General features: G+C 36.6%; 1 protein-coding gene across 13 annotated transcripts in view; it reads left to right on the top strand.

Moving 5' to 3' along the window:
* Positions 1 to 7,974: 7,974 nt before the first annotated feature.
* GOLGB1 (golgin B1) overlaps positions 7,975 to 25,935 on the top strand; it is an 89,537-nt gene continuing 71,576 nt past the window's right edge. For 7 of the 13 annotated variants that reach the window (XR_006718353.1, XR_006718352.1, XM_045502199.1 and 4 more), the window contains exon 1: positions 7,975 to 8,126. The gene's annotated coding sequence lies outside the window, so the exon portion shown is untranslated. Of the gene's footprint in view, positions 8,127 to 16,482; positions 16,541 to 25,473; positions 25,564 to 25,935 lie in introns of all 13 variants that reach the window. The other 6 variants (XM_045502201.1, XM_045502197.1, XM_045502200.1 and 3 more) reach the window with 4 other exon arrangements.

The raw sequence follows: 25,935 nt of genomic DNA, 5'->3' as shown, positions 1-25,935 counted from the left end.
CTTGTAGCCAGAGTATGGCTGGGAGACAACTTTGCCATCTCCTGGGTAAGGATGCCTAGCCTCTTTAGCTTTTCTGCTCTTCCATGAGCAAAGGTTGCTGCTTATTCCTGCCCACCTTTGGGCAAACTGGTGCTGCTTGAAGATACTTAGGTAGAACTGAAAGACAGGCATTGGGGCCTTAACATCAAGGTAGGAAAAGAAACTGGCAAGTTTCTGCATCTCTCAGGCATTTCTAATGTCTCTGAGAAGACTGGAAGCATAACATCAGCTCATTCCACACTAACAGTCCTTCCAAGACCCAACCTGCCATCCTTGCTCCCCATCCCGGAGCTCATCCAGCAGAAGCAAGGGGGCACCTGCAGCTCCACAGACAGAATAGATCCCCAAATCTCAATCTTTTCAATCCTCAAAGATAGATGATATGCAAAGACCTGTGGGAACCAGAGCCTGGATCTAGGCAAGAAAACACAAAATAAGGGCTGCTGTACATTCCAAGTTTTAAGGAGTTTTAAGGAGTATAAAAGGACAAAACAAAAGCCATCAGATCTGGTCTCAGTTTTCCTAAAGCCAGCTCAGTTTCCACAGGGTCTAGTGCCTAATCAGGAGTGCTAACATTCCCAGAAAAGTCAGGAAACAAAAGTCCTCATTCCCATAGAGAGCCATCTATGGCATCTGTTGCTAGGAATCAGTTTTTGTAAAGAATGACCACCAACAGTGTTATGGAGACAAATGATCTGAAATCTACCCCATGTCATATTTGCCTCCTTGGGATACCAGAACAGAGCCTAAACAATTCACAGCAGAACAGTCCTTCTGTCCTCACCATAGGTGGGACACCAGTTCCATCTGCTTCAGATTCAGTCTGCAGGCAGGCTGACCCTACTCAAAAAATGGACACTGAAGTATGGACAGTTATATCTGTATTTCCCAGAGGAGACACCCAGGACTCATAACCTATGAGTGCCAGGAAATTCAGAGGAATTGTATTTCCTTAAGGTTTTGAGTATGGGTGTGTGGTACACTCTGGATCCTTCTGGGATTTTTGCTGTTGTAGGGAGAAAATAATCAATAAGTGCTCTGTGGGGCAGGTATAAACAGATATTTTCATACAAAATTCGAATCTCATAATTTAGACTTTACTTCACCCCTAGGGCATCCTTATTAATGAGACTTTTATTTGATGAATGTATTTAAATATAACTCACAGAGACTGGCTATGTGAGAGGTCTGCACATTATCAAGGAACTGTTTCAGCTGTTGATGCAGGCTGCTGAGTGCCTCAGCCCTAAACAGCTGCAGTGGTACTCAGCAACATTCTCTTACTGATTGACCTCAATCGGAACGAACCTCTTGGAGAGACTGCAGGGGATGTGTTCCAAACACCAGCTCATGTTGGACTCTGGAAGGGCTGCCCTGGCTCTATGGCTCTAACTGGGCTATTAGTTCCAGTGGCCTTGCTATGGGACCACCACTTGATTGCCCGCCCTGGCTTTGACCCTCTTTCTCTTCAAAGGCCCCATGAAACTTCCTTGAAAATAGCCTGTCATATAGTACTTCTACTTCTGTAAATAGTAGCTTCAGCTAGAATAAATATGGAGAAAGAGAAGTCGTAATAACAAAGATAATCATAATTAGAGACTTTTTAAAAGCCTTAGTTAACTGGATTATGCAAGGTTTTTCAATTTTTTTTTAACGTTTATTTATTTTTGAGACAGAGAGAGACAGAGCATGAACGGGGGAGGGTCAGAGAGAGAGGGAGACACAGAATCTGAAACAGGCTCCAGGCTCTGAGCAGTCAGCACAGAGCCCAACACGGGGCTCGAACTCACAGACAGTGAGATCGTGACCTGAGCCAAAGTCAGACGCTTAACCGACTGAGCCACCCAGGCGCCCCAAGGTTTTTTTTAACTGAAGTATAGTTGACACAGAATGTTACATTAGTTTCAGGTATACAACATAGTGATTCAACTTCTCTATATGTTATGCTATGCTCACCACAAGTGTAGCCACCATACAACTCTATTACAGTATCATTGACTATATTCCCTATGCTGTGTCTTTTATTCCTGTGGCTAATTCCTTCCATAACTGGAAGCCTGTGCCTCCCAGTCCCTTCATCTATTTTTCCCATCTCTTCCCATCCCCTCTCCTCTGGAAATCATTTACAAATACAGTTTGTTTTCTGTATTTGTGGGTCTTTTTCTGCTTTTTGTTTCATTGTTCATTTATTTTGTTTTTTAGATTCCACATAAAAGTGAAATCATATGGTATACATCTTTCTCTTTTTTCACTTAGCATGATACCATCTAGGTCCATTCATGTTGCCACAAATGGCAAGATATTCTAAAAATCAGCTGGGAAGCATCCCATTTCTATACTCTGTGTAGATTATCTACCATAGCAAATATCTCTTCATTGAAAGTCCTAAAAGCATTTGCCTGTAAAACTATCTGGGCTGAAAAGTATACTTATTTGAAGAAAAATGAACGACTTCTCAATTTTTCTCTATGGTAATGGCCTGTCAGGTTTTTCTACTTTTTTTAAAAAGTCAAATTTGATAATATATGTACACGTACACACACACTTCTTTATTTTTTTAGTAATTTTAGATTCACAGAAAAAATTGAGTAGCTATACAGTTTCATCTACTCACACCTCCATCTTCCTATCACCTAACAGTTTCTCCTTTTATTAACATTTTGCATTAGTGTGGTACCTTTGTTGTAGCTGATGAACCAATGTTGATACATCGTTAACTGAAGTGTACAGTTTAAAGTTCATTCTTTGTGTTATACAGTTCTATGGGTTTTGACAAGTGAATGTCAAGTATCCACCATTACAGTGTCATACAGAATAGTTTCACTGTCTTAAAAAATCCCCTGTGCTCCACCTGTTAATTCCTCCATGCCCCTCAAAACCCCTGCCAACAACTGATCTTTTTACTATTTCTATAGGTTTGCCTTTTTTAGGTTGTCATATTGTTGGATCATACAGTATACAGCCTTTTTAGATTGGCTTCTTTCACTTAGCAATACACATTTAAATTCCCTCCATGTCTTTTTGTGGCTTGATAGCTTGTTTCTTTTTATCATTGAACGATATTCCATTGTATGGATGTACCACAGTTTATCTGCTCACCTATTGAAGGACATCTTGGTTATTTCTAGGTTTTGGAAATGATAAATAAAGCTTCTATAAACATTTATATGCAAGTTTTTGTGTAGATGTAAGTTTTCACCATATGAGTAAATACCTAGGAGTGTGTTTGCTGGATAGTGTGGTAAGTCAACATTTAGCTTTGTAAGAAACGGCCTAATTGTCTTCCAAAGTGGCTGTACAATTTTGAATCCCCACCATCAGTGAATGAGAGTTTCTGATGCTCCACATCCTTGCCAGCATTTGATGTTGCCAGTGCTTTGAGTTTTTGCCTTTTTAATAAGTGTGTGGTGCTCAGTATTATTTTAATTTGCAATTCCCTACTGACATATGATGTTCAGCATCTTTTTATATGCTTATTTTCCATATGTATATTTCCTTTGTGAGGTGTCTGTTTAGATCTCTTACTTACTTTTTAATTGGATTTTTTTTTTATTGTTGAGTTTTAGGAGTTCTTTGTATATTTTGGATACCAGTCCTTTATCACATAGGTGTTCTGCAAGTATTTTTCCCAGTCTGTGGTTTGCCTTTTCATTCTCTTAGCAGAGCCTTTCAGAAGTTTTTCATTTTAATCAAGTCCAACTTATATCAGCCCCCCACCCCTGCCAACACACAGACAGACACACAGACACACACACCCATGGATCATGCTTTTGGTGGTGTATCTAAAAAGTCATTGCCATGGGTATCTGGGTGGCTCAGTCAGTTAAACATCTGACTCTTGGTTTTGGCTCAGGTCATGATCTCACAGTTCATTGGATCAAGCCCCGCATCAGGCTTTGCACTGACAGTGAGGAGACTGCTTGGGATTCTCTCTCCCTCTCTCTCTGCCCCTCCCCCATGCATGCATGTGATCTCTCTCAAAATAAATAAATAAACTTAAAAAAAAGTCATTGCCAAATCCAAAGTCATCTAGATTTTCTTTTAATACTGGAATTTTTATAGCTTTGCATTTTACATTTAGGTCTGTTATCCATTTGTGTTAATTTTTGTGAAAGGTAGAAATCTGTGTCTACATTCTTTTTTTTTTTTTTTTTTTTTTTTTTTTTTTTGCATATGGGTGTCTAATTGTTCCAGCACCACCTGTTGAAAAGACATTTCTCCATAAAATTACCCTTTCTCCTTCATCAAATCTCAGTTGGCTATACTTGTGTGGGTCTACTTTGGGGCTCTCTATTCTGTTCCATTGATCTATTCTTTCTCCATTACCACACCATCTTAATGACTATAGCTTTACAGTAAGTCTTGAAGGCAGCTAATACCAGTCCTCCAACTTTGTCTTCCTCCTTCTTTTCCCACCAACATCTCATCCAACCTCTCCTTCTTCTTTATTCTCTATTCTGTGGTTAATCCAGGTTTTCCTTTCCATATAAACTTTACAATTCATTTTTTTGATATTCACAAAATAACTGTTTTTATCCATGAACATGAAATATTTCTATTTACCTGGCTGTTTTATTTCTTTCATCAGAATTTTATGGTTTGTCTCATATAGCTTCTGTACATGTTTGTTAGATTTATGCCTAAGTCTTTCTTTCTTTCTTTTGGTGCTAATATAAATAGCATTGTGTTTTTAATTTCAAATTCCAATTGTACATTGTTATTGTAAGAAAAACAATTGATTTTTGTACATTAACTGTTTATCCTGCAACCTTACTATAATTGCTTATTAGTTCCAGGTGTGGTTTTTTTGTTGTTGCTTTTTTTTGTTTCTTAGTTTATTAGGGATTTTCTACATATAAAATCATGTTCTGCAAACAAAATATTTTATTTCTTTCTTCCCAATCTGTGTATCTTGTCTTAGGAATTCCAGTACAATGTTGAATAGGAATGGTGAGAGAGGATGCCCTTGCCTTATTCCCAATCTTAAGGGGAAAAACATCTCATTTTCACCAGTTAGAATAATGTTAGCTGTGGGATTTTTGTAGATATTCTTTATCAGATTCAGGCAATTCCCTTCTATTCCTAGTTTTCTCAGGGTTTTTTATTTGTTTTTTTGCATGAATCGCTGTTGAATTTTGTCAATTTTTTCTGCATTGATGTAATTGTGTGATTTTATATTTTTTGTGTATTTATTTACACATCAAAGTTTCTATTTATCAAGAAATTACTTTTATTTCTCTGATTTTAAGATTTATTGGCATAGTTATACATCAGACTCTTGTAAATTTAAACACTTGTTCACTTAACAATTATTTATTGAACATGTACTCTGTTGAAGACTATGTTAGGTATGGAGAATACATTAATAAATAAATCTGTATGAAAGTTTTAGGATAAGTTTGCATTTCGCATAAGGGATGGTGAGAGAGAATAAGGCGAAAGGACTGGAACAAAGAAGCCAACAGGGAATTGGGCAATTGTAAATCAGACAGGATGTGACATTTCCTGCCTCCCAATTTTTTCTCACCACACTATTAATTGAGGAATGGTCACTCTTTAAGGGACAACTGAGTGATTATAGACTTCTGCAGTCCCTAACTGCTTTTGAGTTCAGAACAATATCCCTTATCATAAAATAGCACACACCACATCATGACCTACTCTTTTGTCTACCTGTTCGTAGTACTCATGTCGTTCCTTAAACAGTCCATGCACATCCTGCTCCATCTGCCTCCACCGCTCTTTACCCTCTTATCCGATGGGTCAACTCCTAATTATCTTTTATTACCTTGATCGCTCTCTCAGGGCCTGAACTGTTTCCATTAAATTGCATTCTAAATTATATCCAGTCTTTCAGTGTCCTTTGAAATAAAACCTCAGTTTAGCTCTTTAACCTCCACCCAGTATTATTCTTTCATTTCCCTAGAGTTCACTGTAATTCTCACTGAATGGCCAGTCTGTACTGACCCAAGAATGAAGGGCAGAGCCCTAAGAAGACCTACTATACGGGGGCGCCTGGGTGGCGCAGTCGGTTGAGCGTCCGACTTCAGCCAGGTCACGATCTCGCGGTCTGTGAGTTCGAGCCCCGCGTCAGGCTCTGGGCTGATGGCTCAGAGCCTGGAGCCTGTTTCCGATTCTGTGTCTCCCTCTCTCTCTGCCCCTACCCTGTTCATGCTCTGTCTCTCTCTGTCCCAAAAATAAATAAACGTTGAAAAAAAAAAAAAAAAAAGAAGACCTACTATACAGACAATTTTCTAATTTCTTCTCCTATAAGAAAGTTTCATGACATTTAAACTAGAAGATCTTTTCTAAGGCTGAATGTGGAAGCAAGAAAGTATGGAGAAAGACAATGTGCAATGGAGTAACTCAATAGCACTCCAAGCAGATGGTTTCTATTTTCTCTGAGACAGAAGCAAGTTCATCTGCCAGGAATGTGAGGAGGGTGTTAAAAGTTCCAATAACTGTTGTGGAAATGAGAAAGGAAGCTGAATACACACTAAAGATTCAGGAGAGTGCTGAAGATGGAGTGAAATTGGAAACTGAATGTGTAGAAGTAACCACCTCCCTGAGGTCAAATTTTCTTCTGCACCATTCTGTGCTCCAAAAGGTAGGAGTGAAGACTGGTGGTTGCACTGATCCAGGCTTTGCTGGGTGGGCAGTCAGGGAAATGAGAATATAATGTACTGATGAAGTAACACAGCTTTGGCATTTGATAGCTACTTCAAATCCTGGTTCTGCCCCTCAATATGTGAATTTATGCAAATTACTTAATCCTTTTAAGCCTTAACGTGTCCAATGAAAAATGGCGACAATCATATGTACTTCACTGATTCAAAAGATACTGAGTGCCCTACTGTTCTTGGACCTGGAGATACAGCTGAGATCAAAAGAGACAAAAATTCCTGTCTTTTGGAAGTAAACATTTACAGAGAAGAGAAAAAACAAAGACAACAAAGGGTTTAGGGAAAAAATAAGCAGAGAAGGGGTAAAGTACATGCAGGAGACTGCTATGAAAGGTGAGTAGCCAGCAAAGCCCTTAGTGAGCTGATGTTTGAACCTGAACGAGGTATGTGAGTTAAGGTGAGGATTCATATAGTGGGCTAGCAATAAATTCAAACTAATAGTCTTGCTGTCAAGAGACTTCCTGAAATCAAGGGAGCTGGCTTTCCCCCCTTTCCTTAGAAGCTTAAGGAGAGCACGCATGATTTGGGTGACTACTATTGGAGCTTCTCACTTCCAGACCTGAGTCCTCAAATCTCACCTCTCGCTGAAGTGCCAGCTCAAGTGCCACTTAAGAGGCACTTTCCTAACAGTATTCACTCTTCTCTCACTCACGTCGAGATATCTCTGATTCTCTTTCATAAAGCCGCCAGGTTCTATCCAAGTTCTATCAGTAAATTGTTACTTGTCTTTGGGTGACTCACTTTAATCCGGGTCTCATTTTTCATCAATAAAATGAAAAGATCATATTAGACGACCTACTTTCCGACTCTTACTATTTTATGATTCTAAGAGTAAAACCCACATCCCCACTCCCTTCTCACAGCTCATTCAACAATCCTGTAACAGCTGGTATCCGCAGTACCGGACTACGCAAAAACCCAAGCCATAGCGTGGGTCAGTCACCATCAACACCACAGAAGCACTCGGGCCAAGTGGCCCACCCATTTCACAGCGTTAACACCTGACCCTCCCCAGAACGCCCGCCCTCCGGGCATTTCCGGTTTTCCGCAGATCTTCTTCCGGAACACTTGCTCACGTCTGACTCCGCCCCCCCCCCCCCCCCCTCCATTCGTTAGAGACCATTGGCTCTTTCTTTGAGGAAGAGGAGAATTTCCTAATGTTGATTGGTTTCCGTCATTGTTGATGGGTTAGTTACAAACAAGGCGTGCCTGGTCTCCCTGGTAACGCTCTGCCAACAGCTCTGATTGGTTCTTGTTCTAATGCCATCTTCCGTCCCAACTGCGAGTGGTTGAGTCCCTTGACGGGGCGCGGCGGTGGTAGGTGTCGCTTACGGGATTCCCGAGCTGACGTGGCTTAAATTTGGGAGGGGGGCAGCTGGCGCCTCCGGCCGCAGCCTCTTCCAGGTGAGTGAGGGATCCTCCCCAACTCCTCCCTTCTTTGAGTCTTTTAACGGTCACCCCTCCGCAGGGGCTGCCGAAGCGGCCACACTCGGGTCCCCTCCCTGCCCCTCCTCTTCCTATTCCGTCCTGGATCCAGCCCTACACACGCCTCCCTTCACCTACCAGGCCTAGTTCTAGTTGCCCACAAGCCAGCTGGCCCTTTGGAAGGGCTTTGGGGGTCTCACTGTGCGGCCTCGGGGCACATATGCGCGGTCTGCTCCCTCCCCAGGACGTTTCTTCTCCCGGAGCGACGGAGAGGGCTCTCGGGTCAGCCCTGTCCTCTCGGCCTTGTTCCCTGAGCGGCCTGTTCAGGCCGCCCTGGGTTCGCAGTAGCTGACGTCGGAGAAAACCTGTCTGGCCCCTGCGCTCAGGTTCTAAACTTAGTTTCCGGAAAGGGAAGCGGGACCCAAAGGAATGAAAGCTCTTGAGGGCGGAGATCACAGAAACGGTGGAAATGCAAAAAGGGACCTGGCAAAAGATCCTGCTAATGAGTTGCTGGTGAGATTTGGAGAGAGGCATAATCTTTGCGACGCCTTCAGCACTAAAATCCCAGGAATCAGGGGTAGACATACTGTTAGAGAAAGAGAATCCTGAAGAAAGTTCTGGAGGAAAAAGAAGATTTGGTGCTGTGGAGGATATTTATCTGCTTAAGGGGAGTGGTGTGTGGGAGTGCGAAGAGGAGAGTGAGTTCCTTGACAAATGAAGAATATATTTGTCCGACTTATTTTAAGAGTTCCATTTGGTCTGTGGGGAAAGGACAGTTTAAGTGTAGGACAGAGATATTTAAAATCACTGGATAAGTACTTTCACTTTTGGCGATAGTTGGAAGCTTTCTGAACTCTTAAAGAACTTTACGGTTCCTTTTGCAAGATGGCAGTGGAGAACTCCTTACAGATAGGCTTGGAGGCCTTTCCAGAAACACGAAGTAATTAAAATTTGCATGGTCAGAATGACTATGAATGGTCAAACCCAGTAAACATTAACCTGGGAATGGCAGGATTTGGTCATGGAATAGATATAGGAAGAAGTTGAAGAGAACTAAAAAGTTGCAACCATTATACACTGACAGTTTCACAACTTTTACTTTTCATCCCTTGACCATGTACTTTTACTTAAATGCTTTCCTCTTCACTGCATTAACTTCGTTTGACCACATCAGTAGTTCCTAAACATTTTTACACACCCTATCAGTAGAACGTTTTTGAACAAGCATACTCCAAATATGTTATATTTAATTATGGATACCATATGCATAGCACAGTAAACATATACAAAAACGTATTTAAAAGGATGAAAAAAAAAAAATCTTGCCTCCTCTCCAGGACACTCCTAACCCAATTTGGGGACCATTATAAAGTTTGTTTATTTTACAAGAAGGCTGTTTACATTTCTAAGGATCTACAGACTGGATGGAGAAAACTTTTTTTTTTTTTTTTTTTTTTTTTTGAGGTCCTCCATTCTTCTGGAATGGGACGTCCTAGAAATCCTCTTTAGGCGATCCTTTTTCCCTCTGCTTGAGTCTTAAAGGCCCCCTATCTTTTTCCCTTTTGCATCAATGGATTAATTAATAGGATGTCGATTTTATCCATTTATAAAAATAATAAATCATTCATAAACTTCTCTTGGTTAAATACTGTTAGGAATAAATTATTTGGAACACATCTCACCACTGATCATCACATACCAGTCTGTTGTTAGGAACCACTATATGAAAGGAGGTTAGGCTCTCTAATACTATATTTTTAATTCAGCCATGTAAAAATCAGCAATATGTACTTTAGGTAAGTTGAAATTCAATACAAAAGGGTATAATATAAAAACAAAAATCTCTTTCTCCCCTATCTACTGGCCTTTTTCTCATTCCCTACTTCCCAGAAGTAAGCATTGTAAATAATTTGTTTCTTCTTAAGAAACTTTCTGATCCGACTCAAGCACTTACCTAATATGTATCCCCCTCCTATTTCTTTCCCACAAGTGGAGTCATGATACACATACTATTCTATACCTTTCTTTTGCCTCTTGATACTATAAGATATTTTTTTCTATCCATAACTATTAAAGTAGCTCATTCTTTTAAAAGGCTATACAGCATGTCCTTGTAGAAATGTCAAAATGTACTTAGTGTGTTCCCTATTGATGGACATTGGATTGTATTTATTAGGCATCACAAACACTGCTGTAGTGAATATATAAGTATATGAGTGCCAGTGATGAATGTTGGGTGATGAGGTTACTCACAAAATAGATTCTTTTTTATATATCTCCATCAGCCAAGAAGCTTTATGGTGCTCTGTGATTAGTTAAAATATATAATCTCTCTTATGCTGTAGTTTACAAACCTTAAAACTGGGGATATTGATAGTACCTCCTTGTTGGGGTTGTTTTAATAATAAAAAAGTAAAGTAATGAGGATATATAAGTTTTTATATGTAAAGCTATTGAAATAATACTTAGTGCATAGTACTGCTTATATAAATTATATCTACCATTTACTTCTAAATTTGTTAATGAAAACATTTTTTTGTGTCATGAAAATTAGCTTTTCATTTTGTAATTGTAAAGTTATATCATAATATTGGATATGTTTTTTCCAGCTGTATAGCACCATTTCCTCTCAGTTCCTCAAACCAGTTGAAAATCACTTTGAGAATTAAGGAATTAGGGAAAACTATCCACGCTCAACCAAGTACACTTTAAATAAATTTGAGGAGTGACTCGGAGATCTCACCATTTTCTGTGGGAAAATGTGATTTAAATTCCAAAGCAGATGTGTACCCAGGCATGCACTATCTTCAATTATTTATTTTTTTTATTTTCCCATGCATTTTGTACTAAGTTTTCTGTGGTTAGGGACATTACTTATATTTCTTTTTATGTTTTTGTGGCTCCTGGCATTATGCTCCATGCCAAGTAGGTACTTTGAAAATAATTATTTATAGCAAGCAGTGAAGACTTTGCAAAAATAATACTTATTAAATTTCTAGTGCCACCTCAACAGACGAGTGTTGAGATCCTGTGGCAGTGTTTGTGGAAGGTGTAGCTAGCATTGACTTGAAAGATTGTTTTATTTGCCTGTTTTATTGAAGGCTGGCCTTGGCATGAAGCCTGATTTTTTTTCTTTTCCCAAATTGCTACTCATAATTCTGGTGCTTTATAAAACAATAGCAAGAGCATTTTTTGTCCCAGCAGTCACACATATTCCTTACATGAATTTATTACAGTGAACATGAATATTTTCCCCCATTTGTCCATTTCTGTCCTACAGTGAGCCTAAACAGAGGGGTAGATCCATCTTTCTTCATTTGGCTTAAGCTGACTACTTTGTCTCTTTTGCCCTCAAGTTCTCAACCTTTCAACTACATAAAGCACTTAATTGTGCCTGAGATACCCTTCCCAATTACATTTCCACATTTTCCTTTTATGTTGACAGCCATACAAATCACTCTTGAATCATGGAGTCATAGTACTGGGCGTTAGAATATTTGTCAGTCTTCTTCACTTGAAGATGAGGAAACTGTAAGGTAACTTACCCAGCATAGTACAGCCTCTTTGTGTTGGAGCCAGAACTGAAGGCTCAGTTCCTGGCTCCCAATTTGGTGCTTGTTCCACTACTTCCTTTCTCATGGACCTGTCCGATTATTGTATCAATCTTTGAGAAACTCCTTTTACTTTGACCTGAAATGGTACATCCTTTATACTGATCTTTCCTTTCTTAAAATGTACATATTTTTAAATGGTTATGTGAGGAAAGTAACCTATTTTTCATTTGAAGAGCTTTTTATCTTATTCAGTAATGCTTTTTAGTAGAGATACTTTGAAATGTATTCATTTATCTTGAGTGTCAGTTTTCTTTATCTTAAAATGGCAATGATGATGATAGTGATCTTGCAGATTTTGTGAGAATTATAGAGAAATTTGTATAAAGTACATATTGCTCAATAGTTATTTCCAATAATATTATCATGATCCTATGTTCATTTGTATGTATCTTCATGTGCAGTAATTTTCAGTAGGCTGCTGGTGGAGACACACCCTTCTCAGGAGGATGAATCAAAATCTCATGCATGGCAGTGGTGGATACCAATGGTGGGGAGAGTTTGAGAAAACATTTGGGATTTTAATTGTATATTTGGGGAAAAAAAAAAAAAAAACTTTCCCAATAGAAATTACATATCCCTCACAGTCTTCTTGGCTAATGGTGATATACAAAAGATTTGATTTAGGGCATACCACCTTCGGTATACATGTGTGCACACGTTTGGCCACAGATGATAACATGTTTTACATTTCTCTAAAGGTCCTATGGTTCTAAAATGGTTGGGAATGTTGCCACAATGTCTGAAATCTCAGTACTTTCTATTTAGCCCTAAAGGTAGTGGCAGAAGCAAGCAGTAGAATCTAAGCTAGTTAGAGCAGAAAGTGTGAGTACGAACAGAAGGACTATGATAGAGGTGGGTTGAGGATTGGTTTGAGAATCTGAAGTGAAAATGATGGGAAGTGGCCAGTGATTGAGATATTTATAGGTCATGGTGTGTGACCAAGCCAGGGGTTAAGTTGAGTAACTCTGTTATAGACAGCTCTAGCTGTTAATTGATTTTTTAAAAGACCTTTTTATTGTAAAATAAAACTCAAGAAGAAAAAAAACACACACACCAAAAGACATAATAGCTTGATGAATTATTAGGAGGTAAGCATTCTTATCATAACTGTGAGGTCAAGAAATCTAACTTTGTCAGTCATCTGAGAAACTCCTCCATTTGCTCTCTCCTTCCTTTCACAGTAATCACTTCCTTGTGGTTTCTCTATGGTTTTATCACCCAAATGGGAATCTTTTCCCTCCCTTCCCCCCTTTTTAACTCAGTGTCTCTTAAGTCCTTTCCTTATAATTTTTGTTGAAGAACTTAGACTTTTTGACCTGTGGAGTTTCCCACACTCTGAGAATTTCACTTTCATGGGGCAATTCAGCATATTCCTGTATCTTTTGCATTTCCTACAAATTGGCAGCTGGATCCAGAGGCTTCACCAGACTGAGGTTTGATCTCTTTGTCAAGACTATAGATGGTGATAGAGTCTTTCATCAGAAGGTTCCTATATTTGGTTTTGTTCTTTTTGTTGTTATCAGCTATTGATGTTCAATGTCTACATCCGTGAATTCATAAGGAGTTGCAAAATAGTAGACTAAATATTCCAGTTCTACCATTTTGTTTTCATTTGTTAGCTGAAATATTTTATATGGATATGGATCCCCTTATCTACTATTTGGTTCCTGAATGGTAAAGTTCAAATAGAAAAGTCAAGATAAATCCTTGACTTTGTTAGTTTTCAAGATACTTAGTTTACCTGGTGAGTTTAATATGAACTTGTGGATTGAAGTATTTTTGGTGGGTTTCAATCCATTGCAATTGATATTCTTCTTAGAAACTCACTTGTTCCTTTGGCCTGTGAGAACCTTCTCAATTTGGATCCTGGGTCCTTTTTTGTTTTTGTTTTTTGTTTTTGTTTTTTTTTTAGGAAAAATATGAAATTCACTTTTATTAATGAAGATATCATTGTGTATACTAAATTTACAAAGAAAAATCTATCAAAAACCACATAGAACTAATGGGTACATTTAACAAGGTCACATGATACAAGGTCAATATGGAAACATAAATTATATTTGTATGTAGAGCAACTATTTGGAAAATAATAGTAAAACAATATTAGAGTAGAATAAAAAATTTAAATACATAGGGATAAATTCAACAAAGTATGTGTAAACCCTGTACTATTAAAATTATAAAAAAAATACTGACAGAAATTTTAAAAGACCATAATAAATCCCTGCTTCTGGATTATAAAACTGGATCACATATTGGTTTTTTTTTCCCCCAGGTCCTTTTGACATGACTCTAGTTAGCCTTTGATTGCTTCCTTGCTATTTTTATGACAAGATGTTTTAGGCTTATTGTGTACATTTCCTATTTCAGAACAGGAATTAGCCATTTCTCTAAGAAGCTCTCCTACTTAAAAAAATTTTTAATGGAAAATAGTATTGCAAGACCCCAATCTAGCACTAGAGATGTTCATTGCCTCTCAGTTTATCATTATTTTTAAGCCTTTTCAGTGGACAGAGCTAGGAAAATAGATGTACTGAGGTAAAATGCCTTGTAAGTTTATACTGATGCTTTCAACTCAAATCCAAGATCAGTTTTTATCTTGAGGTTCTTAATTTCTTCTGTTTTACACCTGTATTACCTTTTTTCACATTGAAAATATGATAGAATTACTATGCCTGCTAATTGCTCAGTTATTGCACTTTAATTCCACATGGTACATGTGGTACTTGTCAAGGAATAATAATACTAATACAGTCACCACTAATGTTGGTTATTGAAAATAGTTCTAAAGGGTTTTGTTTTTTGTTTTTTTTTTGCACATATGATTCACATTCTTCCCAGGTTTTCTTCATGGTAGCCCTATATATTGTTAGAGCATGTAATTATTTAATATTATGTTCTCTCCATACCAGTGTTAGTTCTACAAATAACTATATATTTAGTGCTTACCACCAGTCTTTATGATGATGTTTCTTTAATCATTTTGGTCATCTCAAGCTTTCTCTTTAGTAGGTGCCTTAGGAAATGTTCGTGGGAAAATTTTTCATGAATTTTCTTGCATGCTTTTAACATTCTCTCTGCTTTTTATATCAAAAATGAAGGTCATTTTTGCTGAAAATAAAATCCTTGGCTCACATTTTCTTTCCCTGAATATCTCAAATATGGAACTGTAGGATATTTTTCCTGGCAAAAACATTATAAAAAGTCTGATATTATTATTATTATTATTATTATTATTATTATTATTATTATAATTAAACAAGTCACATGATCTTTTGACCTAAATCTTAAAGATTATTTTTAAGTCCATTAGTTTTACTAGAATGTCTTCTTGGTCATTATGGGTTGATAACCCCTGCTACACATGGTAGACTCTTTCAATATGTAGCTTCAAAGTTCAAAATTTAAAATTTCAGTTAAATGCTCTTCAGTTTTAGCTTTTTGTGTCTTTTCTGTAACTTTGGTTACAGAAACTTTGGTTTTCTTCTGCAGGGAATTTGATTGTCCACGTGCTTATCATTAATCTTTATCACTTTCTTCTGGTTCCCTTTGTATTGATTACCTTTAAAAATTTTTTTAAGAATAAAAAAATTTTGGGGTGCCTGGGTGGCTCAGTCGGTTGAGCGACCGACTTTGGCTCAGGTCATGATCTCACAGTTTGTGAGTTCGAGCCCCACATTGGTCTCTGTGCTGACAGCTCGGAGCCTGGAGCCTGCTTCGGATTCTGTCTCTCTCTCTCTGCCTCTTTCCCACTCATGCTCTGTCTCTCTCTGTCTCTCAAAAATGAATAAACGTTAAAAAAAATTAAAAAAAAAAAAGAATAAAAAATTTTTTATTGGGATGCCTGGGTGGCTCAGTTGGTTAAGCATCTGGCTCTTGGTTTCAGCTCAGGTCATGATCTTGGGGTCATGAGATTGAGCCCCAAGTCGGGCTCTGCACTGACAGTGTGGAGCCTGCTTGGAAGTCTCTGTCTCCCTTTCTGTATGCCCCTCCCCTACTCACACATGTGCCTCCCACCACTAAATAAATAATAAACAAACTTAAATAAAAAAATTATTAGGAATAATTTTAGGTTTACTATAGAAAATATGTAGACAGTTTAGAGTCAACTATACTCCTGACAAAGTGAATTTGTCAAAACTAAGAAACCAGTGATGATTCATAACTAACCTCCATACTTTCTTTTAATTTCATTAGTTTCAACATTAATGTCCTTTTTTCTGTTCCAGGATCAAATTATAGGACATCACATTGTATTTAGTTCATTCCTTTTTCTTTCTTTTTAAAAATTGAGATAAGTGTAGAGTCATATGCACTTGTAATGAAATAATACAGAAAGATCCCTTGTACACTTTGTCTTGTTTCCCCTCAAAGTTTAAAATTTTATAAAACTGTTGTGTAATATCACAACCAGGATACTAACATTAATACACTCCCACCTTTATATGTGTGTGTGTAAGTTCTGTACAACTTTATCACCTATCTAGGTTCACGTATCCACTGCTACAGTTAAGATATCAAATAGTTCCAACACAAGAACACCTTCTGTTGCTTTTTTATAACTTCAGCCACCTCCTGCCTTTCTGCTTCCAAACCCTCCATAAGCATGGGCAACCACTGATCTGTCTTCATTTCTAAAATTTTGTGACTTCAAAAATATTATATAGGTGTAGGATTATATAGTATGTAACTTTTGGAAAATTGGCTTTTTTTTCATTCAGCAGGAGATTCATCGAAATTACTGGTTTGTTCCTTTTGATTGCTGTGTAGTGTTCTATGGTATGTATATACCACAGTTTGTTTAACCATTTTCTTGTCAAAGGACTTCTTTGCTGATTACAGTTTTGGGCTCTTACAACTGAAGCTACTATGAACATCCATGTACAGGTTATTGCGTGAATTTAAGATTTCGTTTCTCTGAGACAAATGCCTAAGAGTAAAATTGCTGGGTCATAAGGTAGTTGCATGTTTAGTTTACAGGTAATTTCTTTTTGATTTATAAAATTATCTTTTATCTTAACTTTCTTTTTTCCTTAAGGCATGACTTATGAATGTTCATTTTCCTGGGTATTTTTTGTTTGTTTTAGTTTTATCTCATTTCCAAAATGATTTTTAAAACTTTTCAATTATTTCTTGAGTTTCCTCTTCAGTTTTGGGTTTTTCTACTGGGGAAGGTAAATTGATAAATATATTTGTTCTAATTTATTTCAAATCAAAGAAAACCTATACATGTGTTCAGCCAAGTTTGCATCATAGAACAACCTATCAAAGTTTAATCTTTCTTTTGTAAAAGTAAATATGATACATATCTCTATCATATACTTAACTATTTGTGCTCTGGTGTGCTCTTAGTTGGTGTATAAAAATGTATCAATTATAGTTAGCTATTAATTTTTGTTAACAAAATGTTAATATTGGAAATAGATATTGTCATTGTTATTTTTGAGCTTTATTGAGGTATAATTGACAAAAATGTACATGTCTAAAGTACACAATGTAATATTCTGCTATACATAGAAATGTTAAATGATGACTTCAATCAAGCTAATTGAAATATGGAAAGTACCCATCACCTCACATAATTACCATTTTGTGTGTGTGGTGAGAACGTTTAAGATGTACTCTGTTAGCAAATTTCAGGTATACAGTACAGTGGGTTTTTTAAAAAAATATTTATTTATTTTTGAGAGGGAAAGAGTGAGCAAGCTGAGGAGGGGCCAAGAAAGAGGAAGACAGAAGATCTGAAGCAGGCCCTGTGCTGACAGCAGAGAGCTCTATGTGGGGGTTCACTTGAACCACCCAGGTGCCCCAATACAGAGTTTTAAAAAAAATGTTTGTTTATTTTGAGAGGGGGGGGGGAGAGAGAGAGAGAGAGAGAGAGAGAGAGAGAGAGAGAGAGAGAGAAAGAGAAAGAGAAAGAGAATGAGTGTCAAGCAGGCTCCACGCTGAGCATGGAGCCCAATGTGGGGCTCAATCACACGAATACAAGGTCATGACCTGAGCGTATATCAAGAGTTGGATGCTTAATCGACTGAGCCACTCAAGTGCCCCTCAATACAGTGTTATTAACTGTAGTCAACATGCTGTACATTAGATCTCCAGAATTTATTCATTCTGCATAACTGAAAGTTTGTATCCTTTAACAAATATCTCTTTATTTTCCTTACCCACTTTTACTTGACAACCACTATTTTACTGTCTGCTTCTACAAGTTTGACTTTTTTAGATTCTGTGCATAAGTGAAATCATGCAATATTTGTCTTTCTGTACCTGGTTTTATTTCACGTAGTATAATGTCCTCTAGGTCCATCCATGTTCTTGTAAATGACAGGATTTCATTATTTTTTTAGGGCAGAATGATATAATATATATATACACACACACACACACACACACACACACACACACCACATTTTCTTTATCTGTTCATGTGTCGGTAGACACTTAGGTTGATTCTATATTTTAGCTATTTGTGAGTGATGCTGCAATGAACATGGGATTTCAGATATCTCTTTAAGATACTGCTTTCATTTCCTTTGGATATATACCTAAAAGTGGCATTCCTGGGTCATATGGTAGTTCTATTTTTAAATGTTTTGAGGAACCTCCAGACCTTTTTGTGTAATAGCTTATCAATTAATATTCTTACCAACAGTATACAAGGGTTCCTTTTTCTCCACATCCTGGCCAACACTTGTTATCCATTGTTTTTTTGAAAATAGCCATTCTAACAGGTATGAGGTGATAGTGTGTGTGTGTGTGTGTGTGTGTTTAAAATTTAAATTCAAGTTAGTTAACGTATAGTGTAGTATTGGTTTCAGGAGTAGAATTTAGTGATTCATCACCTACATATAACACCTGGTGCTCATCCCAACAAGTGCCCTCCTTAATGCCCATAATCCGTTAAGGTCATCCTCCCACCTGATATTGTGGTTTTAATTTGTATTTCCCTAATGATTATTGGTGTTGAGCATTTTTTTTCATACAACTTGCCCATTTGTATGTCTTCTTTGGAGAAATATCTGGCCAGTTCCGTTGCCCATTTTAAAATCAGATTGTTTCTTGCTATTGAATTGTTTGAATTTCTCACATATATTTTGGATATTAATCCTTTATCAGATGTATGGTTTGCAAATATTTTTTCCTGTTCTGTAGGTTGTCTCTTTATTCTGTTGTTTCCTTTGCTGTGGAGCATTTTAGTTTGATGCAATCTCATTTGTCTATTTTTGCTTTTGTTGTGTGTACTTTTGAGGTCGTATTCAAGAAATTATTGTCAAGACCAATGTTAAGAAGCTTTTCCCCTCTGCTTTCTTCTGCTAGTTCTACAGTTTTAGGTCTTGTGTTTAAGTCTTTAATACAGTTTGAGTTGATTTTTGTGTGCAGTATGAGATAGGGTCCAGTTTCATTCTTCTGCATGTGGATACCAGTTTTCTCAGCACCACTATTAAAATAGGGCCTATCCTTTCCCCATTGTGAATTCTTGGCACCTTTTTTGAACATCAGTTCGATGTAAATGTATGGATTTATTCCTGGGCTCTTTATACTGTTCTAGAGGTCTGTATGACTGTTTTCTGCAAGTATCTTAATGTTTCAATTGTTATAGCTTTATGTTCTATTTTGAAAGCAAAAGTGTTATGCCGCCAGCTTTATTCTTGCTCAAGATTGCTTTGGCCATTCTAGATCTTTTGTGGTTCCATATGATTTAGATTTTTCTTTTTTTAATTTCTGTGGAAAAAGGCATTGGAATTTTGATAGGCATAGCATTGAATCTGTAGATTGCTTTGAGTGGTATAGGCTTTTAATAATGTTTTTCAAGTCTGTGAACATGGGATACCTTTCCATTTATTTGTGTCTTCTCAGTTCCTTTCATCAATGTCTTATAATTTTCAGTATACGAATCTTTCACATCCTTTGTTAAATTTATTCCTTTTTTTAAAAAAAATATAATTTATTGTCCAGTTGGCTTCCATACAACACCCAGTGCTCATCCCAGCAAGTGCCCTCCTCAATGCCCATCACCCACTTTCCCCTCTCCCCCGCCCCACATCAACCCTCAATTTGTTCTCTGTACTTAAGAGCCTCTTATGGTTTGCCTCCCTCCCTCTCTGTAACTTTTTTTCCCCTTTCCCTCCCCCATGGTCTTCTGTTAAGTTTCTCAAGATCCTCTTTCAACAATAGCCAAATTATGGAAAGAGCCTAAATGTCCATCAACTGATAAATGGATAAAGAAGATGTGGTTTATATATACAATGTTAAATTTATTCCTAAGTATTTTATTTTTTAAAATGCTATTATAAATGGCTTTATTTTCTTAATTTTGAGGGGATAGTTTGTTGTTGGTACAGAGAAACATAATTTTTGTATACTGATTTTATATCCTGAAACTTTATTGAATTAGTTTGTTAGTTGTAATAATTTTTAAAAGTTTTTTTAAATGTTTTTTTATTTATTTTTGAGAGAGACAGAGCACTAGAGGGGGAGGGGCAGGGAGAGAGGGAGACTCAGGATCTGAAGCAGGCTCCAGGCTCTGAGCTTTTAGCACAGAGCCCCACACGGGACTTGCTGGAACCCATGTACTGTGAGATCATGACGTGAGCTGAAGTCAGACCCTTAACTGACTGAGCCACGCCAGCACCCTGGTTGTAATAATTTTTTGGTGAAATCTTTAAGGTTTCTTATATGTAAGGCCATGTTATCTGCAAAAAGAAAATTTTGCTGCTTTCTGATTTGGGTGCCTATTATTTCTTTTCCTTGCCTCATTGATCTGGCTAGGACTTCCAGTACTATATTGAATAGATGTGGTGAGAATGGGCATCTTTATCTTCTTTCTGATTTTAGAGGAAATGCTTTTAGCTTTTTACCATTGAGTATAACTGTGGGCTTGTATATGGCCTTAATTATACTGAGGTACATTCCTTCTGTACTTACTCGGTTGAGAGTTTTTATCATGAAAGGATGTTGAATTTTTTTAATGCTTATTCTCCATCTATTGAGATGATTATGTGATATTTATCATTCCTTCTGTTAATTTAGTACATCACATTTATTGATTTGTGGATATTGAACCATCCTTGTATCTTAGGAATAAATCCTACCTGACATGGTGAATGATCCTTTTAATGTGACGTTGAATTGAGTATGCTGGTATTTTGTTGAGGATTATTGCGTCTATTTCATCAGGGATACTGGCCTATAATTTCCTTGTTGTGTCCTTGTCTGGATTCAGTATCCAGGTAATACTGTCCTCATAAAATGAATTTGAAAGTGTTTCCTCTCCTTCAGTTTTTTTTAGACTAGTTTGAGAAGGATTAGCATTAATTCTTCTTTAAGCATTTTTTTAGAGTTTACTAGTGAAGCCATCAAGTTCTGGGCATTTCTTTGTTGAGAGGTTTTTGGGTCAATCTCTTTATGTTATTGGTTTGTTCAGATTTTGTTTCTCATGATTCATTCTTGGTAAGTTGTATGTTTCTAGGAATTCATCTGTGTCTTCCAAGTTATCCAATTTTTTTGCATATAGTTATTCATGGTAGTCTCTTAAGATCCCTTATATTACTGTATTCTCAGTTGTAGTGTCTCCTCCTTCACTTATGATTTTATTCATTTGAATCTCTCTTTTCTTAGTCTAGCTAAAGGTTTGTCAATTTTGTTTATCTTTTCAAAAAACCAGTTACATTGAAAAACTTAGTTTTATTGGTGTTTTCTATTGTTTTTTTAAGTCTCCATTTCCTTTATTCCTGCTTTGATAATTATTTATTTCCTTCCTTCTGCTTTCACCTTAGTTTTTCTTTCGCTAGATCCTTGAAGTGTCAAGTTACATTGTTTATTTGAGATCTTTCTTTTTTCTTAATGTAGGAGGCTATCTCCACAAACTTTCCTCTTAAAACTGCTTTTGCTGTGTCTCATTAAGTTTCCATGGATATGCCATGTTTCCATTTTCATTTGTCTCAATATAATTTTTTATTTCCTTTGTGATTTCTTCTTTGACCCATTGATTCAGGAGCATATTGTTTAATTTCCACATATTTGTGGATTTTCCAATTTTCTTCTTGCTATTTTTTGCATATTAAAAGTAATTTTATTTCTTCTTTTAATGTTTTTTTTCTTTAAATTTAATTCCAGTTAGTGATCATACAGTTTTGTATTAGTTTCAGGTGTACAATATGGTGATTCAGCAATTACATACATCACCTGGTGCTCATCACAAGTGCACTCCCTAATCCCCATCACTTATTTAACCCATCTTCCACCATATCCCCTCTGGTAACCATCAGTTCTCTGTAGTTAAGAGTTTGTTTCTTGTTTCTCTCTCTCTTTGATTTTTAGTTTCATACCATTGTCATCAGAAATAATACTCAATATGATTTCAATATTCTTAAATTTGTAAAGACTTATTTTGTGGCCCAATATATGATCTATATCCTAGATAGTGTTCCATGTGAGCTTGAAATGAATGTGTATTTTGCTGCTTTTGTTATGTTATGTATATGTCTGTTAGGTCCATTTAATTTAATGTGTGGTTCAAGTACATTGTTTTCTTATTGCTTTCTTATGCTTTTGTTGCTTCTCTGTCTGGATGACATATCTGTTGTAAGGGAATTGAAGTCTACCACTATTATTGTATTGCTGTCTATTTCTGCCTTCAGTTCTGTGAACATTTGCTTAATATATTTAGCTTTCTGATACTGGGTGTATATATATTTATTTACAAGTATTATATCCTCTTGATGAATTGACCCCTTTATCATTGACCCCTTTACCATTGACCTTTTCTCTGCCTGTCATTACAGTTTTTAACTAAAAGTTTATTTTGTCTTTTATTAGTCACCTTTGCTTTCTTTTGGTTACCATTTGCATAGAATATCTTTTTCCATCTCTTCACTTTCAGTCTGTGTAACCTTAGAGCCAAAGTGATTCTCTTGTATGCAGCATATAGTTGGATTTTGTTTTTTAAATCCATTCAGCCACTCCATGTCTTTTGATTGTATAATTTAATCCAATTATATTTAAAGTAATTTTTGAAAGAATTTACTATTGCCATTTTATTAATAGTTTTCTGACTGTTGTGTGGTTCATTTGTTCCTTTCTTCTCTTGCTGCCTTTATGGGTATTTCAATTTCTGACGTATGGCTTTTCATGTCTTACATCATTTTAGTTGATTTAGTAGGTTGTAATTTTGAGTTATTTTGAGCATGACTCTTTGACATGCTTCCATTTTCTGTATGGATATTATTCTGCTATTTATCTTAAAATGACTTTGTATGGAGATTGTGTTACTTTTCAGGTGCTCATTTTTGTGTTAATTTAATGTTGCTAAACTTTTAGAAGGACATTTATTTTGGATAGCCTTTCTAACTTCACAGAGTTCCCTCTTACATTGTTTTCCAATATTGGTTCAAATATGTGGCCATTGGATTTCTGAGATTTCCTGACTCCTTTTCTACTACCCCCAGCTCACTCTTTAACTGGATCTTCCTTTGTTGTCTGTTGACTCAGTTTTGATGCATTTTGGTTCTGCTCTTACTAGAGGCCCTGTTCTGAAAGAGAGCCATGACTCTTCAGTTTTGAGAGTTCATGGGGCCCAGACTCTTTAGTCATTTTAAATCTTGCAGGCTCCTTGCTCTTACGTGTGTTGGAGTATGGATATACCTCCCTTTTTCAGCTGCTATTCTTTAATTGGCTCAGCACATTTTCCAGTGAATACCCACTGGCTCCTTTGTGGTTCTCTTGGTTTATCTGTCACAATCTTATAGCTTCTGTATGGCAGCATTATTTTACCTCTTTCCTCTTAAGGTTTTTGGATGGAGAATTAAATATACATAGGACAGATTAACAGGGAAAGCATACAGATTTATTTAGTATAAATTTTAAGTGACACTGGAGCCCTCATAAGGAAATGAAGACTAAAAGAAGCAATTAGAATGGAACACTTATATATTGGGTTGGACAAGGAGCAGTAAATTGTGATAACAGTACAAGGCAAAGGGGTAGTTAATCATGGAAAAGTGACTAGGAAGATAAGGATTCACATACAAGGTTTGTTTGTACAGATTCCTCTTGGCTTCAACTCCCCATCCCTGGAGATAAGAATGTTACTTTCCTTCTAATATAAGGAGGACATCTTCCATATGAGGTTTTGTATCTTGCTTTCAGGAAGAAAAAGGAGAGGTCAGAGCATCCTTCTTGTACCTGCTATTTTTCAAGTGCCTTTAGCTCAAAATAATCTTTAAGCCAAATAATCTTTAAGACAGATTTTGGGGTGGAACATTCTGCCACTCTTCACTTCCCTTTTCCTCCCACATGGACAACAATGACATGCAGATCTTGTGGCTGTTGGTGGTTTATCTATATCCATGTTTATTTTAGAGTTTGTGGGAAACTTTGTCACATTGTTTTTTTGGTAAAGCCTGTATATGGGTTTTTAGTTTTGTTATCTAGTTGCTTTGTCAATTTTTATGTGGGAAATCAGGAAGTTCCCATAATCTGTGCTGTTTGCAATCCCCATTTTTTCAGAGTCCCATCAGTTGGTTGATTTTGTGTGTGTGTGTTTATTCCTGATGTGGTCTGAAAAATCTGAAGATAAAATGATTCTGTTTGATAGATTAGGTTCTGTTATGACTTTCTTTGATTAGTGCAAATCTATGTGCCTATTAGGCACATAGTTAATGGTGTTCATTTCTTTCACTAATGATTGCTGTAGAAAATTCAGTCTTGAGAGTTGAAAACAAAGTTTAGTCTGTGTAATGGTGAGTTGTGATTTTTTTTTAACTGACTATAGTTATAAGTCTCACAGCTTGAATGAGTGGTTATATATGGTCCTCTATATTTATGTGTGGCCCTATGTTGCCTTTTTAGTAGTTATATATATGGTTATATGTGGTCCTATGTTGCCCTTTTAGGAGTGGTTTTCTTTTTCCTAAAGTTTCATGTACATCTCTTTTCTAAGTGTTATATGCTAGTTTGGTTATCCAAGATAACCTGTTATAGAAACAAAGACCTCACCACTTCTTTCTTAATTAAGGACCATGGTTGCCCTAAACATTATTACTGTTCTAAGTAGAAGAAAACTTTAGGGGTAATTGTTTTTAATTCAAATGCTTATTTTGTACAAGAGCTTTTATATTTCTCCCTGCTGAGGCTTTTGAAGGCCAAATAACATTTTATCATTAAACATAAAATTTAGTGTAATTACTTATACTAGTGCTATGCACAGTCCAGTTCTATTTTGATTTTTCCTATCAAAACATTAATATTCTCACTTCTATGGACTAGCAGTTGACACTGATCTGAATGAATGAATGAGTAAATAATTAATAAGGGATGTGTGGGTGTATGTGTATTTATATATTTGTGTGTATTATGTGTATGTATATTATTTTGTGTGTATTATCTATATTTGTCTTTTTCTTCTTTAGTGAGTTTTTTTAGCTTATATCTTTTAAGGAATTATCCCATTTCTTCTATGTTGATGAATTTATGGGCATAGAATTATTTGTACTGTTGTGTTACAATATTTTAATGTATGTTAGATCTGTACTGATGTCTCCTTTTTCATAACTGATATTGATAACTTGTGTCTTTATTTATTTTTTTTTCTTGGTCAGCCTGACTAGAGCATTATCAATTTTGTTGATCTTTTCAAAGAACAAACTTTTTTTTTTTAAGTTTTTATTTTAATTCTAGTTAGCTAACGTATAGTGTTATATTTATTTCAGGTGTACAATATAGTGATTCAACAATTCCATACATCAGAGGCACCTGGGTGGCTCAGTCAGTTAAGCATCTGACTCTTGATTTCAGCTCAGGTGATGATCTCACGTTTCATGAGATAGAGCCTTGCATTGGGGTCTGTGCTGTCAGCACAGAGCTTGCTTGGGATTCTCTCTCTCCCTCTTTCTCTGCCCCTCCCCCCTCAAAATAAATAAACAAACATAAAAAGAAAATTCCATATATTACCCGGTACTTATTACAATAAGTGCACTCCTTAATCCCCATCACCTAATTAACCCATCCCCTCACCCACCTCCCCTCTGGTAATCATCAGTTTGTTCTCTATAATTAAGAGTCTGTTTCTTTATTTGTCTCTTTTTTCCCCCTTTGCTTATTTGTTTTTTCTTAAATTCTTCATATGAGTGGTATCATATGGTATTTGCCTTTGTTGGACTGACTTATTTCAC

Source organism: Leopardus geoffroyi, chromosome C2 (genome assembly GCF_018350155.1).
Source record: "Leopardus geoffroyi isolate Oge1 chromosome C2, O.geoffroyi_Oge1_pat1.0, whole genome shotgun sequence".
In the NCBI taxonomy this organism is placed as follows: domain Eukaryota; kingdom Metazoa; phylum Chordata; class Mammalia; order Carnivora; family Felidae; genus Leopardus; species Leopardus geoffroyi.
The sequence above is the reverse complement of the archived record's forward strand: the minus strand, read 5'-3'. Positions and strand labels throughout refer to the sequence as shown.